Raw genomic sequence first — 17,502 nt, forward strand, 5'->3', positions numbered from 1 at the left:
TACAGCATGGTGACTATAGTTAACAATACTGTGTTGTATATTTGAAAGTTGCTAAGAGAGTAGATCTTAAAAGTTCTCATCACAAGAAAAAAAAATGTAACCATGGGTGGTGATGGATGTTACCTAAATGTATATATATATATTCCACTATATATATAAATAAAATCATTATGTTGTACACCTAAAATACTACAATGTTGTATGTTAATTATATCTCAATTAAAAAACAAAAGAATAAAAGTGAAATAAGACAGTCCCAGGTAAATAAAAACTCACAGAATTCACAAAAGGAACTGGACTAAAGGGGGGTTTTCAGGCCAAAATAAAAGTCCATTGGGAGGAGTCAAGATGGTGGTGTGGGAAGACATGGAGTTACTGTCTCCCCACAACTAGGGCACCTGCTGGCCACTGGGGGGGGACTCTGACCCTCAAGGAGATGGGAGGAACCCCAGAGTGAACTACCACCCCACAAGGCTTGCGGGATCTTGATTCACAAGCCCAGGGTCAGGCAGAAGCTCCTGTGGTGGAAGCTCCGAGTCTGAACCACTGGACTAATAGAGAAGCTCAGAGGCCAGAGAATGTTCATTGGAGTGAGGTCTCACAGAGTTCTTCATCTCAACATCAAGACCTGGCTCTACCCAATAGCCTACAAACTCCAGTGTTGGAAGCCTCAGGCCAAACAACCAGTAAAACAGGAACACAATTCTACTCATTAAAAAAAAAAATTAGACAGCAAAAAAAAATGTCACAGATGAAGGAGCAAGGTAAAAACCTACAAGAGCAAATAAATGAAGAGGAAATAGGCAACCTACCTGAAAAATAATTCAGAGTAATGATAGTAAAGATGATCCAGAATCTTGGAAATAGAATGGAAGCACGGATTGAGAAAATACAAGAAATGTTTAACAAAGATCTAGAAGAACTAAAGAACAAACAAACAGAGATGAACAACACAATAACTGAAATGAAAAATACACTAGAAGGAATCAATAAGAGAATAATAGAGTCAGAAGAACGAATAAGTGAGCTGGAAGACAAACGGTGGAAATAACTGCCAAGGAGCAGAATAAAGAAAAAAGAATGAAAAGAATTTAAGACAATCTCAGAGACTGCTGGGACAACACTAAACATACCAACATTCAAATTATAGGGGTCCCAGAAGAAGAAGAGAAAAAGAAAGGGTCTGAGAAAATATTTGAAGAGATTATAGTGGAGAACTTCCCTAACATGGGAAAGGAAGTAGTCAATCAAGTCCAGGAAGCAGAGAGAATCCCATACAGAATACATCCAAGGAGAAACACGCCAAGACACGTATTAATCAAACTAACAAAAATTAAATTCAAAGAAAAAATATTAAAAGCAGCAAGGGAAAAACAAAAAATAACATAAAGGAATCCCCATAAGGTTACCAGCTGATTTTTCAGTGGAAACGCTGCAGGTCAGAAGGGAGTGGCAGGATATACTTAAACTGATGAAAGAGAAAAAGCTACAACCAAGATTACTCTACCCAGCAAGGATCTCATTCAGATTCAATGCAGAAGTCAAAAGCTTTTCAGACAAACGAAAGCTAAGAGAATTCAGCACCACCAAAGCAGCTTTACAACAAATGCTAAAGAAACTTCTCTAGGTGGGAAACACAAGAGAAGAAAAAGAACCACAAAAACAAAACAATGAAGAAAATGGTAATAGGAACATACATATCGATAATAACCTTGAATGTAAATAGATTAAATGCCCCAACCAAAAGACACAGAATGGATACAAAAACAAGACCTGTATATCTGCTGTCAACAAGAGAACCACTTCAGACCTAGGGACACATACAGATTGAAAGTGAAGGGATGGAAAAAGATATTCCATGCAAATGGAAAAAAAAAAAAAGCTGGAGTAGATAAAATAGACTTTAAAATAAAGACTGTTACAAGAGAAAATGAGGGACACTACATAATGATCAAAGGATCAATCCAAGAAGAAGATATAACAATTATAAATGTTTATGCACCCAACATAGTAGCACCTCAATACAAAAGGCAAATGCTAACAACCATGAAAGGAGAAATCAACAGTAACATAATAATAGTAGGGGACTTTAACACCACACTTTCAACAATGGATGGATCATCCAAACAGAAAATAGAGAAACACAAGCTTTAAATGACACAATGGACCAGATAGATCTAATTGATATTTATAGAACATTCCACCCAAAAGTGGCAGAATATACTTTCTTCTCAAGTGCACATGGAACATTCTCTAGGATAGATCATATCTTGGGTCACAGATCAAGCCTCGGAAAATTTAAGAAAATTGAAATTGTATCAGGCATCTTTTCTGACCATAACGCTATGAGATTGGAAATCAATTACAGGAAAAAAACTGTAAAAAACACAAATACATGGAGGCTAAACAGTGCACTACTAAATAACCAAGAGATCATGGAAAAAATCAAAGAAGAAATAAAAAAATACATAGAAACAAATGACAATGAAAACATGATGACCCAAAACCTTTGGGACGTAGCAAAAGCAGTTCTAAGATGGAAGTTTACAGCAATTCAATCTCACCTCAAGAAACAAGAAAAATCTCAAATAAACAATCTAACCCTACACATAAAACAGTAGAGAAAGAAGAACAAAGAAAACCCAAAGTCAGTAAAAGAAAAGAAATCATAAAGATCAGAGCAGATGGCAAATATTAGATTGATCCAGATAAAATTGTTGGTTTATAGGAAAAAATGGTCAAATATTGGTGATTTCATATAACTCAACCTACATGAGATAACATATTTACACCCAAATGTATAGGAAATAATGATAACATTGCTATCAGACTTCACATTGTTAACACTGCATGAACCAGTAAAGCAATGTCTTCAAAGTTCTGGGTGTAAAGGATACTGAATATAGAATTCTATATTCAGCCAAACTAGTAATCAGTACTAAGAGCCAAGGTGAGATATTTTTAGATAAGTAAGAACTCAGAAAGTTTACTGTCCATACACCTGTTATTTAAAAATTTACTCAAGAGGATACAGTTGCAAAATAAAAAACACATCCAAGTAAACAGACCAACATTAAACACTGTAAATAGAGTATATAATATATAGTCTATTTACAGTATATAAACAGAGAAGTAAAGAAAGAGCTAGAAAGAAATTAAGAGAAGCTGCTTGGAAGATTCTTTGTCAAAGGGCAGTATTCATATAGACTATAGTTTCTCAACAGGGGAATATGTTGTTCCCTGGGAAAATGTGGCAATGTCTGGGAACATTTTTGGTTTTCACAACTGGATAGGGATGGCTACTGGCATCAAATGTGTAGAGGCCAGGAATGCTGCTCAACATCCTACCTCCTACAGGACAGCCCTCTGTAACAGAAAATAATCTGGCTCCAAATGCCAATAGTGCCCCAAATGTTAATAGTGTAAACTCTGAGGTCGAGTATTACTCTTCCTTCAACTTGGATCAAGTCATATTTAGCTCTGTATGGATGCCATCTACATAATTATACTAATAATATTGAGACTCCTTAGGAGGATTATGTAAAAGAACAGAACATTTATTCTATAATAATATAATTAAGAAAAACTGATGGTGGAGGAAGAAAAGATGTAAGGATGTACACATTACAAATCACCTGGGGATCTTGTTAAAATACAGATTTTGATACAGGAGGTCTGGGGTGAGGTCTGAGATTTTTGCATTTCAAACAAGCTCCCAGGTTTCTTTCTCCCTGGAAACATTAATATTTTCTTTCTATTCTTTGTGTTTTGAGATTTCCCCAGAAAAACCTCCACAACAATAACTTACTGATCATTTATTTTACGTTTACTATTATTATTTTATTTGAAAACAACTGTTACCAAATGCGTTCCATTACAGCCCCCTTTGCCAGTTTTCAATAACTAGAAAGCAAGCAAGCAATAACATTTAAACAAGTCTCACCATAGTACCCTTCTTTATGGTGGCTTTCTTTTCTCTTTCAAAGAGGAGTGAGAGCTTTTTGACTGCTTTGTATTTTGATTTTATATTTATCCCCTGTCTGGTCTGAACTCTTCTAAAGTCAGAGTTTTATTCACATGGGGATGTTGATGTTAAGACATTTACTCATGTATTAATTTCACATTTCGTGATCACTTGCTGGGCGCCCCATTCTATTAAGGGCTGCAAACAAAACTGTAAATAAGCCATACAGTCTGGTTGGAGTATTTCTGGGAAATTTTTGTCTTCTTGAGAAAAAGAGAGATACATCTGGGGAAAACCTTGTACCTTCCTTTTCTTCCTGCCTTGAATACAGATAGTGACAAGAAAGACCTAGAGGACATCAGGGAAAACATTCCTGAGCATTGTCAGGCTGCTGAACAAACATCAGCAATTAGTTACCTCCAGATCTGTAGTATGCGAAAAGTCAGTCCTCACTTCATAAGCTACTGTAGTTGGGCATTCTTTTCCTCGCAGCTGAAGGCATTTCTGACTCACACAACAGATGCAATCACTCAGGAACTGAATGTTTCCCAGTGATGTTGTCAAGCACTTGTAATAATGGTTAATGATACTGCACAAGATTTTAGATTAAGTATAAGTGGTAAAATGGGAGCAAAAGATACAGCTTCATTGCTTGCAAGAACAGAACTAGAACCAATGGTCCAAAGTTTCAGTGGGTCAGATTTGGATTCAACATAAATTAGAACTTTCTAATACCTCATTCCATTAATGGAGTGTGCTATCTTGCAGAGATTAATCTCCTATCCATTAAAAATTTCAGGAGGAGGCAGAAACACCGTAGAATGGATTCCAGAACTGCATGGAAGGACAGATGAGAAACTACCGATATTCCCTCTTACTCCAAGGTTCTAATATCAATTTTCAACAATGAGTGTCAAAATCAAAAAGGCTTTAAATCATAAACTTTAAAAAAATGGTTAAATTTCAAATTCAAATAACCAGAGCACCCCATTTCCTCAATTCTGATTGAAATTACACTGGACAGCTAGAGATAATTGTAATTTCATCTGATTCCTATTCATAAAAATGAAACATTTTATTTACATATAAAAATGTGATTTTTTTTCTTTCTTCTATGAGTTAATAGACATAGGAAAATGAAACTATAGTACAGAACCTAGACTTTTAAGCATATTGAAAGGGTAAACTTACACAGGATTAATCAAACCTGTCTAATAGATGTGTAGTATGCATTTCAATTCAGCAAAAGAAAAGAATGCTTTACTTTTGGCTAAAAATACCCTGTAAACAATTACAGTTATAACTCTAGGTGATTATTTAATAATCTTGACATTACAGGAAAGTCCAACATGTTAAGATGTGATTTTTAAAAATTTCAACCAAAGTTATTATTAAACAATTCAATGTTTAGGGCTAAAATGAGAGCCTTGCCAAGAATGGCATGGCCACATGTCCCACTGCCCAGAGGGGAGAAATGGCATACAACTCTCAAGTTGTATGACTCACTCACCACCTGAGAGATATAGAACATATGACCCAGGCCACTCTGGAGAAGTCAGAACATATTTTAAAATTTAGTTGTAAGAAATAAATCACTTTATTTTTATTGCTGGTGAAAAAAAAATCACTGTGCCATTTGTACAGCATTGGACTTGTGTTCCCCTAAATTAAGCAGCTTGCTTTCCCCTGAGAAATGCCAAACACGAACCATAGTAGGGCCTCCCATTGGATTTCTTGAACACAGGAAAACATAGGATCAGGTACTGTGTTAGGTGTTGAGGTGCAAGGGAGAACAAAAGCGACACGATTTTACAGGGCTTATCGTCTTGTTGCTGTGAACATCACATGACTAACGTGATGGAATATTAAACGCTAATTTATCCTTTTTAAGTGAAATAACTTCTTTCTTGTTTTTCACACTCTAAATAGAAACAGCTCACTCCCAAGAAAGGCAAGCTTATTTACAAATAAGCCAATGGGTTCTGCCCAACATTTATCGCTATACAAACCTATTAGACTATTGGCTCTGATTTTAGTTAAGTAAAATAAACATAAATGACATTTCTGAACCTCACGTGTATAGGTTAATCTTATAATACCAAATCTAAGGTTTCAAAGTCTAATTGCCGCATGAATATTTACAGTGGGTATTTTTCTACTCAGCTTTTTGTTTTCATCTAAAGTGTATATAGTTTCATGTTTGCATTAGTGATTTCTTTTCATTTACTTTAACTATTCAACCAGTTATGAATGCTTCTTACTATACACCTGTGGACATGCTGATTGGCCCTTTTACAAATAGACATGTTTGAATACAAAAGGTCCTTTTTTGCTATATGTCTGCTAATGCTACAACTGACCTCATCAATATAGTAGTCTGAAGAATTGGTTATTCAGGAATAGGTTTTCTTCCTTCCCCCAACCCTAGCATTCTTCTTTCTAATGACACTTCTAATTGAAAAATATTCTAAATCTAAGCCACTTGCATTGCTGAGTCATGCTAAGTTGTGCAATATTATGTTCAATTCCATCTGGCATTAGATAATATGATAGGATCTAGAATCTTGAATTTTTATTTAAATATGTTTCAGATATAGATATGTTTCAAGGTATCATGAAACTACCTACAATTCAGGATTTATCTTGCAAATGTGTTCTATACATAGCTTTTGTGATGGTCACTAAAAAGTGAACAACTATAACATTTTTCATTGTACCAAATGTGCTTTTCTTATCCAAATGTTAAAAATTATTGCCATTCATTTGAAGAACTTGTTAAGCATCTAAAATTTTGTACCAATAAGTATCTGGAATATGCCTTGAAGCAACTTCTGTTTACAGACAAGGTCTGTAAGATATCCAAATACCACTGTGATGTGTTTACAGTTTATACAAGAATGAAATATCAAGTCCTTTTGGGTGCATATTTCTAAATGAGCATTAAATGAATTGGGAAAAAAACTAGAAAATTTTCATGTCTGGTGCATGCCAAGTGAATGATTCCATTCATCTTCCCTTTGCAGCTTGCTTTTGGTTGATGAGGAACTCTCTCTAATGGTCATTAAGGTCATTGCTGGAAATTAGTTTACTTTTGTGAATGGATTTCACCTGGATATGCCATTTCTCTGCAAACAACTGTATCATCTTGGGACTATGAGCAATGATGCTGAACTACTGACAGATGGAGAATTTTGAAATGAGTTCCAACTAATTCTGACAGCCATCACTTCCCACCACCCTTAGTTAAAAATTAACTTTCAATAGTGGGAAAGAAAGATGATGAAACTTACCCAATACCTACAAAAGATGCTTAATATCACGAATTGTTATCCATCATTTCTTTTTTTGGGAGGGAGAATGAGTCGATCTAGGGAGTTACGATGACTACTAAATAAAACCAAAAGTTCATTACACTATATCTCCTACAAAATTAAACTTACAGTCAGTCATAAGGAAGCAGTCTCCCAGGGAAAATCATTGTTACAGGAATCAAAAAGTATTGTGTTGGTCAAAAAGAAGCACTAAAATTCACCTGCATAGTTTGTCTAGTTCAATTAATTCTTAAGGCTTGTCTTTAAACTTTCCATGAAATGGAGAATAGCAACAGTACATTTCTTCAAGAGTCAAGATCATCCAAGTATTTAAAGTATTATTATTTAAGAGAATACCTTTGGCTGGCTGGGTACCACAAAGAGCTAATAAGCTTGGTCACTGCTTCAAAACAGAAAAGGTAAGCAAGAGGGAGGCCTCTCTCATTATAGACTCTGAAAGCAAGGGCTAGAATCATGGACTTTGGGCCTTCAGTAGTGTAAGCACCCAACTGCTTGAATGATTTATACTCTAGTGGGAAAGTCTCAGGGTGGCTTTACCCAATTAACAGCAAAAGAAATGAGTTTGGCAGATGCATTAGCTTGGAGTTAAACACTGATTTTGGAAAAATCCACATGAAAGATGCCCAAAATATACAGGCCTATGTTACTAGAATTACTGATGGATGTTCTACCTTTGCCCAGCATGCATATCTCTTTTTGACATCTTATATCCCGCTCTGGCTTTGCTGCTCTTGTGCCAGTGATGGCCAGGCAGAGAACTGCAAGCTCTGTTGATGCTAATACTTGGCTTTTTTTCTTTTGGAAAAGATGGAAGGATGTTTATGAGGGAAAGGTAGTGGAATTCTATGAGATAAACAGGTAAAGAACAGTAATGTAAAAATTGTACATTTCAGTAATGATAACAATGTAAAAGATGTGGCAGCCCTGATCATTCTAATAAAGGTAAGTGTGTTTGAAATGGGGATGGAAACTTGAGGATAGATGGAATTGAACAATGTAGTTATGGGTCACCTGTGCATGGGGAGTGATTTAATTCAGAAACTCAGAGGACCATGTGTGAAGTTTTGGTGTTTATTTATATGTATATGAAAGGAGGAAAGAAGGGATAGAGCGAACATGAACAGATTAGTTTAAGTGATCACTCTGATATAATAAAAAAGAAATTTCAGGTTAATAATGGAAAGAACTTAAATGTGGACATATCTTTGAGAAGTCGTATAGTACAAATAAGCATTTTACGTTGGGAGTTTGGGAAAAACTAATCCCTCACATCTCTTCTCCTCTGGGTTCAAAACCAACTGAGAAGTAGACATGAGATCCGGATGGGAGTACTAAGAGTATAGATAGAGCTTTTCACTACTTCTCTCCAAGTTCAGATCTTGGAATTCTTATTCAGTCAACCCCATGAAGGAACATGGCTTACGCAATGCTCTTTGAATGCAAATGAGGAAGAAAGAAAATGCTGAGAGGACAGTGAGGCTCTTGGCTTGTGTCCTGACCCCGGCTGTTTACTGCGTGGAACTAAAATATGAGAAAAACACAGGCCACGAGAAGGCAAGAGAATGTAGCAAGAGGCCAGGCTCTATATGAGGTAGAGTAGTACTATTCTACACTTTAATCCGGCCCAGTAGAACAATGTGGAACAATGGATGTTGGGATTTTACTATCCCAGATTAGATAGGTCACTTCTCTTAGGGGAGAAAAAATAAGAACGTGGAGAAAGAGTTTCTCTATTTCCTCTCAGAGAGAGTAAATGTTGGATGAAGTTTCTATTTTACGGGCAAATGAAGGAATATGTAAAGACGGAGAAAAATTTTCTTCCTACTCTCTTCTGTCATTTTTTCTGGTTGTATTATTCAAAACGCTTTCAGTTGCAAATGACAGAAAATCAATTAAAAGTGGCTCAACACATAAAAAACCTGTATGTGGGAAAAAAAAAAAAAAAAAACCTGTATGTGAATGTTTATAGAGGTTTTATTTGTAACAGCCCCTAAATGGAAACAACCAAAATGTTCTTCAAGAAGTGAACAGTTAAACAAATTATGGTATATCCACATCATGGGATACCAAATAAAAAAGGAATAAAAAGGAATGAATTATTGATACATGTATCAACTTGGATGAATTCAAGGACATTAAGCTGAGTGAGAAAAGCCAATCTCAAATGGTCATATACTGTATTATTCCATTTATATAACATTCTCAAAATAATAGAGATGGAGAACAGATTAGTGATTGCCAAGGGTGAGGGATGGCAGGTGGATGGGTGGGTTTGACTAGAAAGAGGTAGCACCAGGGAGGTCTTTGTGGTGATAGAATAGTCCTGTATCTCAGTCGCAGCGGTGGTTAGATTAAAAAGCACACATGATGAAATGGCAGAGAACTGTGCACACATATTGTATCAATGCCCATTTCTTGGCTTGATATTGTGCTATAGTGATGTAAGAACAATTGGGGAAACACTGGGTGAAAAGTACACAGAACCTTTCTGTTCTATTTTTGCAACTTCGTGTGAATCTATATCTCAAAATAAAGAGTAAAAAAAAGTGGTTTAAGTGAAAAAGAGAATACACTGGTTTATGGAATTGGGTAGTACAGGGGTTGAATCTACCTAGTTTTAGGCAAACCTGGATTAAGGAGCTCAAGAGATGTCATTAGGAGCTTTCTCTCTTTCTCCTTTTCTCAGCTCTGCTCACTTTTCTGTGTTGACTTCATTCTGCAGACAGCTTTCTCCATGAAGCTGGGGAAGATGTCAGAGATCTAAGCTTACCTGATCCTAATTTCTTGTAACCCAGGAAGTAAACAAATTCTCTTCCATTCATAGGGAAGACTCAATTTCTTTTTTAAATTTTTATACAATTTTTAAAGGTTACACTCTATTTAGAGTTCTTACAAAATACTGGCTGTATTCCCCGTGTTGTACAAAACATCCTTGTAGCCTATCTTAACACCCAATAGTTTGTACCTCCTACTCTCCCACCCCTTCCTCATCCCCACTGGTAACCACTAGTTTGTTCTGTTTGTGAGTCTGCTTCTTTTTTGTTATATTCACTAGTTTTTTTGTATTTTTTAGATTCCACATACAAATACCAATTCTACACTATTTGTCTTTCTCTGTCTGACTTACTTTACTTAGCATAATGCCCTCCAAGACCATCCATGTTGCTGGAAACGGCAAAAATTTCATTCTTTTCTATGGCTGAGTAGTATTCTATTGTATATGTATACCACATCATCTTTATCCATTCATCTGTTGATGGATACTTAGGTTGCCTCCTTATCGTGGCAATTGTAAATAATGCTGCTGTGAACATTGGAGTGCATGTATCTTTTCAAAGTAATATTGTTTTTTTCTTTTTTTCAGATATATACCCAGAGGTGGAATTGCTGGGTCATATGGTAGTTCTATTTTTAGTTTTTTGAGAAACCTCGATACTGTTTTCCACAGTGGCTGCACCAATTTACATTCCCACCAAAAGTATATGAGGGTTCCCTTTTCTCCACATCCTCGCCAACATTTGTTGTGTTCTTTTGATGACAGCCATTCTGACAAGTGTGAGGTGATTCCTCATTGTGGTTTGATTTGCATTTCTCTGATGAGTAGTGATGTTGAGCATCTTCTCATGTGCCTTTTGGCCTTCTCCATTTCCTCTTTAGAAAAATGTCTGTTCAATTCTTCTGCCCATTTTTTAATTAGGTTGTTTTTTTTTTGATGTTGAGTTGTATGAGCTGTTTATATATGTTGGATATTAATCCCTTGTTGGTCATGTCATTTGCAAATATTTTCTCCCATTCAGTGGGTTGTATTTTCCTTTCATCAATGGTTTTCCTTTGCAGTACAAAATCTTTCAAGTTTAATTAGGTCCCATTTGTTTATTTTTGCTTTTATTTCCTTTGCTTTAGGAGATGGGTCCAAAAAATACTGCTACGATTTATGTCAAAGAGTATTATTCTATGTTTTCCTCTAGGAGTTTTACAGTATCTGGTCTTACATTTAGGTCTTTAATCCATTTTGAGTTTATTTTTGTATATGGTGTTAGAGAATGTTCTAATCTCATTATTTTACATATAGCTGTCCAGTTCCCCCAGCACCACTTATCAAAGAAGACTGGGAAAACTCTGAATTTTGGATCAGATGTCCTCTTGGAACCAATTATTGTTATCAGGAAGATGGACTACACTGAGTGGTCATGGTGGGCTGGGGGAATGTGTGTGTGTGTGCAGAGATAGTTACATTAGGAACTCACTGAGGAAGAGTGGTTTCCCAAAGAAAAAGTGAGATCGTCTCATCAAACTCAGATTAGGTGGACCAGGCAAAACAAATGTCTGCTATATTACCAAAATGTCAGAATGACGACTCTGTGGACATGTATAAATACTGATAATCTAACTTGCAAAACATTTGAATAATTATATAGTATAATGAAGAGAGGTTAAAGGTTTAAATTATATGTGTTTTGGGAAAGTAAAGTAAAGGCTAGTAAGAATGAACAAAACTTGGTAATTATAAAGACCTACAAGAAATATGGTTCCAAGATGTGTGGCAAAATGAATCTCAACAACACTGCAATGCAAGTGAAGTTGATAACGAAAAGTTAGAAATTCACTTTGGTCTTTAAATCATACAGAGAACCAAATTTTGTAGGTAAAATGATAGCTGAAATAGCTTAAGTTGAAGTTTTGGAAAAAGAAATAGAGGCCCTCTAACGTTGACGCCAATATTTAAAAACACACACTCAAACTTGGAAAATATCTTTTTTACAGGCAAAAACCCCACTTGTAGTTATCTATTAAGCTCAGTGGTAGCTGGGGACTTTTTTCTCAGTTGGGGGCATTTTAGGTGGTGCTCTGTAGCACGAGACAGTAAAAAGGTTGTTGGCTGCTGGGGATGTATTTTGAGTGAGTAGATTCTCTTCAAACTGTAGGGGCAGAGCTAACTGGGGAGACAATGGTTCAGCTGACTTGAAATTGAATGGGGAGGTGGAATGAAGGTAGATATATTTGGAGAAAGCAAAGGAAGCAGGCAGAGAGGAGAACATATAGTAAGAGCAGTCAGGTGATGATCTTTCAGGCTTAGTTCAAATAGATTAATATTTTTTATCTGATATGAAGAATTCAGGGGAGCAATGCACTTGGAACTTTTTCAGGTAGCATTTTGAACTGACTGAGATTTGGGGTGGGAGTTAACCGATATTAATAATTGTTATTAGGAAGAACAGGAGGGAAGAATAATTTTTAAAAAACCACGTGATTCTGAAACAGCCACATGAAGGGAGAATGGGAAAGGAATGTGTGCAGAGGGTGGTGGTATTAAAAAGGATTCCCAACATTTTATATTTGAGAGGTGGCTTGTAGAGAATAAGAATATTCTGCAGTGATGAGAAATGAGGCTGAGGACAGTATCTTTGTCCAAAGTCTTGATCGTAGAACTGTTTTCCTCTCATGTCACTAATCTTCTTAATTATACCAAACATACGTCTTTCACCTTCCATCTGTTTGAAAGTATGAGAATAAACTACTTTTTCATTCTTAATTTTTTTTTATTATGGCTCCTGGCTTATTGTGTCTTACGTCTGCTTTAGATACACACACATGACAGAAATATCTCAGAACTAACCCTTCCTGACAACTCTTTGATAGACTAATCCCTACAGTGGCTTTATGCAGTATCTGCCATTTGCAAAGTTTGAGTGGTTTCTTAAATGATGTTCACTCTGAGAAGTATGGACTATCTGTCAACTACTGCCTTTTGGGGGAAGTTACAGGAGAGGAAGAACTTAGTACTCTACATATACATTTCACAAACAATTGTCCTGTGCTGATTCCTGAAACACAAGGTTGTATTTTGTCTTAGTGTCCAAGTTGCGTTTTCAGACTCTGATTATAGAGTTTTAATGCAAAAACATTCAGAATATAAACCAGTGATTTTATAATATATCTTGAGTAGTTGTCAACAACTTATGAGCAAGTTGTGAATATGCAACAAGTAATACTATGTGATATTTTGATTGCAAAAGACACACATAAAATTGTCCTTGAAAAATCAATCCATAGGATTTGTGAATGCCTTCAGTGATATTAAAGACTGCTACTAATATTTTACTAATAATACTTTAAATCGTTTTTGTTTTTGATATAAACAATACAAGCTAAATATAATTTAATTATAACTATAAAATGCATTGAATAAATCTTTCTACCAAATCACAGATAACCATGGGAGGGGAATTTGTTTTCTGTGGCAGATGCTTTTTGTATAGTTATCTATCTATCTATCTATGCAGAGTACTAGCCCCACTCTAGATGGAGGCAGTGTATCAACTAGGGATAACAGCAACTCTTTTGTACCAAGCTGAGTTCCAAGTCCCAACTCTGCTACTGTGATCTCTGGCAAATTAACTTTTCTAAGTGTCATCATCTTCTTTTCTAAGTAGAAGAATAAATACATTTTGTCTATAAACCATCATGTGAAATAACTGTGGCTAGGAGATTGGAAATTCAAAATTTTTTGTTTAAGAAAAGCAATATAATATACATGGTGTACTTATATAACAACACCTATGGGGTCTGAGGCAACACCTCATAATCAGACATTAATATTTTTGCAGTATGAACTTCCTTAGTATGAACTTTAAATGTTCATACTAGGTGGGATAAATAAAGACCATCAATAGTCTCACATTAGTGCATGTAAGATTTTATGGGCCAAAATTACGAAAACAAAAAACTTCTGATTTTTAAAATTTGTGAATTTTTCGAATTGTAAATGAGGGACTGTGAGTCTGTAACATCTACTTTAAAGGCTTGTGGTGAGGAATAAATGAAAAATGCATTTAAAGTGATTATCACATGGTAAGAGCCCAAAAAAGTAAGACTATTATTAAGAGCTATTGACTGATGGCTCCTTCACAAATGATGGGACACTGTATAAGGCCTGTGACTGGAAGTCTCTCTCAAGGCAAGGTTAAAATGTCTGATCTGATTCTAGAACTTGCATCACCACTAATACCAAAGCTCTAATTGAGCAGTTATCTTAGATATCCAAGTTATTCAAATGTGAAAGAACCAAAGGATAATTTAAAATAAAATACATTTTTTATGAATACTAATCCATTTTTAGATTATTAAGCAAAAATTCAAAATTTATAGTTAGTTCTGCTATAACTATTTTGAAAACATGATTTTGCTCCAACACTATTTATTATATCGGGGAACAATTTGAGCATAATGTGCATTTTGCATTTGTTTATGAGAGATTTCATCCAAATGAAACATTAGGTGAACATAGAAAACCGCACGCAGGTGAACCAAGCCATGGAGGCGTGCACAAAACACACACCCCTCTCAGGAACAATGCGCCACAGCCATCCACATCTGGTGTTACAAATTTCTACCTGATTCAGATCACCGGCTGGCCTGTCATCATTTCATTTTAACCCACATGCTGCAACTCTCCTACACCCGCTCCCATGAGCAAACTTCACTTCTTTTTCAAGGCAAAGTGCCATAATTATAGTAGTATTTATGCATTTATTAATGCTTCACATGTAAAACGGGGCTGTTTATATTAGGTTTCGGTCTTTCTTTTACTGTGCCAATGACAAAGATTTTGAGTGCTGTGCCCCTAACCCCATTTGCCCCATAAGCCCTGTGGTTTCATTGCACAATTAGGCATAACTCAGTGATTTTTAGGAACACATATGCCCTGTTATAGCAGAGCTAACTGTCGTTCATCATACCTGGTGTGTACTGTACCTACCTTTTGGCATGTAAACAAAGTTAATACAATATCCAGGCACATAAGAACAAGTACTCCAACTAATTTACAAAAGTAGGAAAGCATAACATAAACTTACTTTTTAATATGTTATTCTACAAAAACCAAACTTTAAGTAAGTCAAATTTAGTAAAAGTGAAAGAGAAAGACTGGTGGAGTTAGCATTAGTGTGTGGAAAGTGGTTGCTCCAAACTGGCACATAACTCTCTTGAGTTAAACCCCTACCACCATAACTCTATTCTATTCTCTAATCCTCTGTTGATTTTTTTTTTAACATCTTTATTGGAGTATAATTACTTTACAATAGTGTGTCAGTTTCTGCTTTATAACAAAGTGAATCAGCTATACACATACCTATGTTCCCATACCTCTTCCCTCTTGCATCTCCCTCCCTCCCACCCTCCCTATCCCACCCCTCTAGGTGGTCACAAAGCACCGAACTGATCTCCTTGTGCTATGCGGCTGCTTCCCACTAGCTATCTATTTTACGTTTGGTAGTGTATATATGTCCATGCCACTCTCTCACTTTGTCACAGCTTACCCTTCCCCCTCCCCATATCCTCAAGTCCATTCTCTAGTAGGTCTGTGTCTTCATTCCCCTCTTGCCCCCAGGCTCTTCATGACCTTTTTTTTTCCTTAGATTTCATATATATGTGTTAGCATACGGTATTTGTTTTTCTCTTTCTGACTTACTTCACTCTGTATGACAGACTCTAGGTCCATCTACCTCACTACAAATAACTCAGTTTCGTTTCTTTCTATGGCTGAGTAATATTCCATTGTATATATAGCCATTATTAATCCAGAACATTGTTCAAAGGATGTTCTTAGGGATATCACCAGGAGTGCTTTAATAAAAGGATGCATTCTTTTTTGTATTAAATAAGAATATGGCCATATTTTCAGATTCATAAACAAGTGTACAGTGATGAAATGAAGCGATATCTGGGGTGCTTTAAAACACTCCGGCAAAGGAAGAAAAACAAGGGAAAAAAGGGATATTCCAGACAAATGTGGAAAAATTTGGTAATTGGACTCAGTATTATGATTATATGAGGGTTCATTGTACTATCCTTCATTAAACATTTTTTTCTTTTTTTTTTTTTTTTTGCGGTATGCGGGCCTCTCACTGCCGCGGCCTCTCCCGCTGCGGAGCACAGGCTCCGGACGCGCAGGCCCAGCAGCCCTGGCCCACGGGCCCAGCCGCTCCGCGGCATGTGAGATCCTGCCGGACCGGGGCACGAACCCGCGTCCCCTGCACTGGCAAGCGGACTCTCAACCACTGCGCCACCGGGGAAGCCCTAAACATTTTTTTTAAGAGCTCGATGTTTCAAAGTAATTTGGTAGTTACTGGGTTAAACCAAGTAAGATTCTGACTGCAAGACTTCAGGGGCTTATACTGTCAGCGTGCACGGTCCGCGTCCTGGCGGGCTGCCATTCCCACTCTTCTTTGACATGGAACCCTTTCCTTGGCAGAGAGTATCCAGGTGAGCCATGTTCTGTGGACTATACTTTGGACATCATGATGTACAAGTTCTAGTGGATACTCCAAAATGTTCTCAGAAATGGCGTACAGTGTTAGTCAGAAGAGACAGCATCATCTAGGTTTTCTCTCTGATCTTTGATTTGCCTCACAAAAATTATTTGTTGTCACTGTCACGAAGAGCAATCAATCTGTGGTAGCAGTATTTATAAAGTTCACACTTAAAAATTTTACAAAGATGCCCACGCTGCTTTCAAATGAGAATAAAAAAACAAATTGCAAACCAAATAGTATGATACATTTTTTAATAAAAAAACAAGTATATAGGTTTGTATATGAATAAAATAAATGACTGGGCAGGGTACCTAAACTATTAGTAGTGGTTACAACTGGGGATGATATTGGTAGCGGGGGTGGAGTGGGGGAGGAGGAAGCACATTTTTATTGTTTACAGTTCTTTCTGGAATAACATATTGTTTTTTAACAAAAATAAAGATAAATTATTTTAGTTAAAAATCAATCTATGGTGCTGGGATAGTGGTCACCCTTAGAGGGAGGTAGGATACAAGAGAGGCTTCTAGAATTCTGATAATTCTCTATTCCTTGATCTGAGGGCTGGTTAGTGGGTTTGTTCACTTTGTGAAAATTCATTTAGCCGTATATTTATGATTGGTCTATTTTCTACATAAGTTCATTTAAAAATTGCTTTCTAGTGACTTATTAAATAGCACCTTGTTTTAGTTTAAATGCATGAATTTTTTCCTTATTCATATATTCCAGTTTTCCTTTCCCACATTCATTACTATTTATTCTCTCTAATTTCCCCTTAATGTGGCTGCATTGCAAAGGCGTTGTTAGTAACTTTTACAGAAGGTGAAATCCCTAGCTGATAAAAATGGCATATAAGAAAATCACTCATGTCTTATGGTGTGAGGTGGACCACGAG

This window comes from Delphinus delphis, chromosome 8, assembly GCF_949987515.2.
Source record: "Delphinus delphis chromosome 8, mDelDel1.2, whole genome shotgun sequence".
NCBI lineage: Eukaryota > Metazoa > Chordata > Mammalia > Artiodactyla > Delphinidae > Delphinus > Delphinus delphis.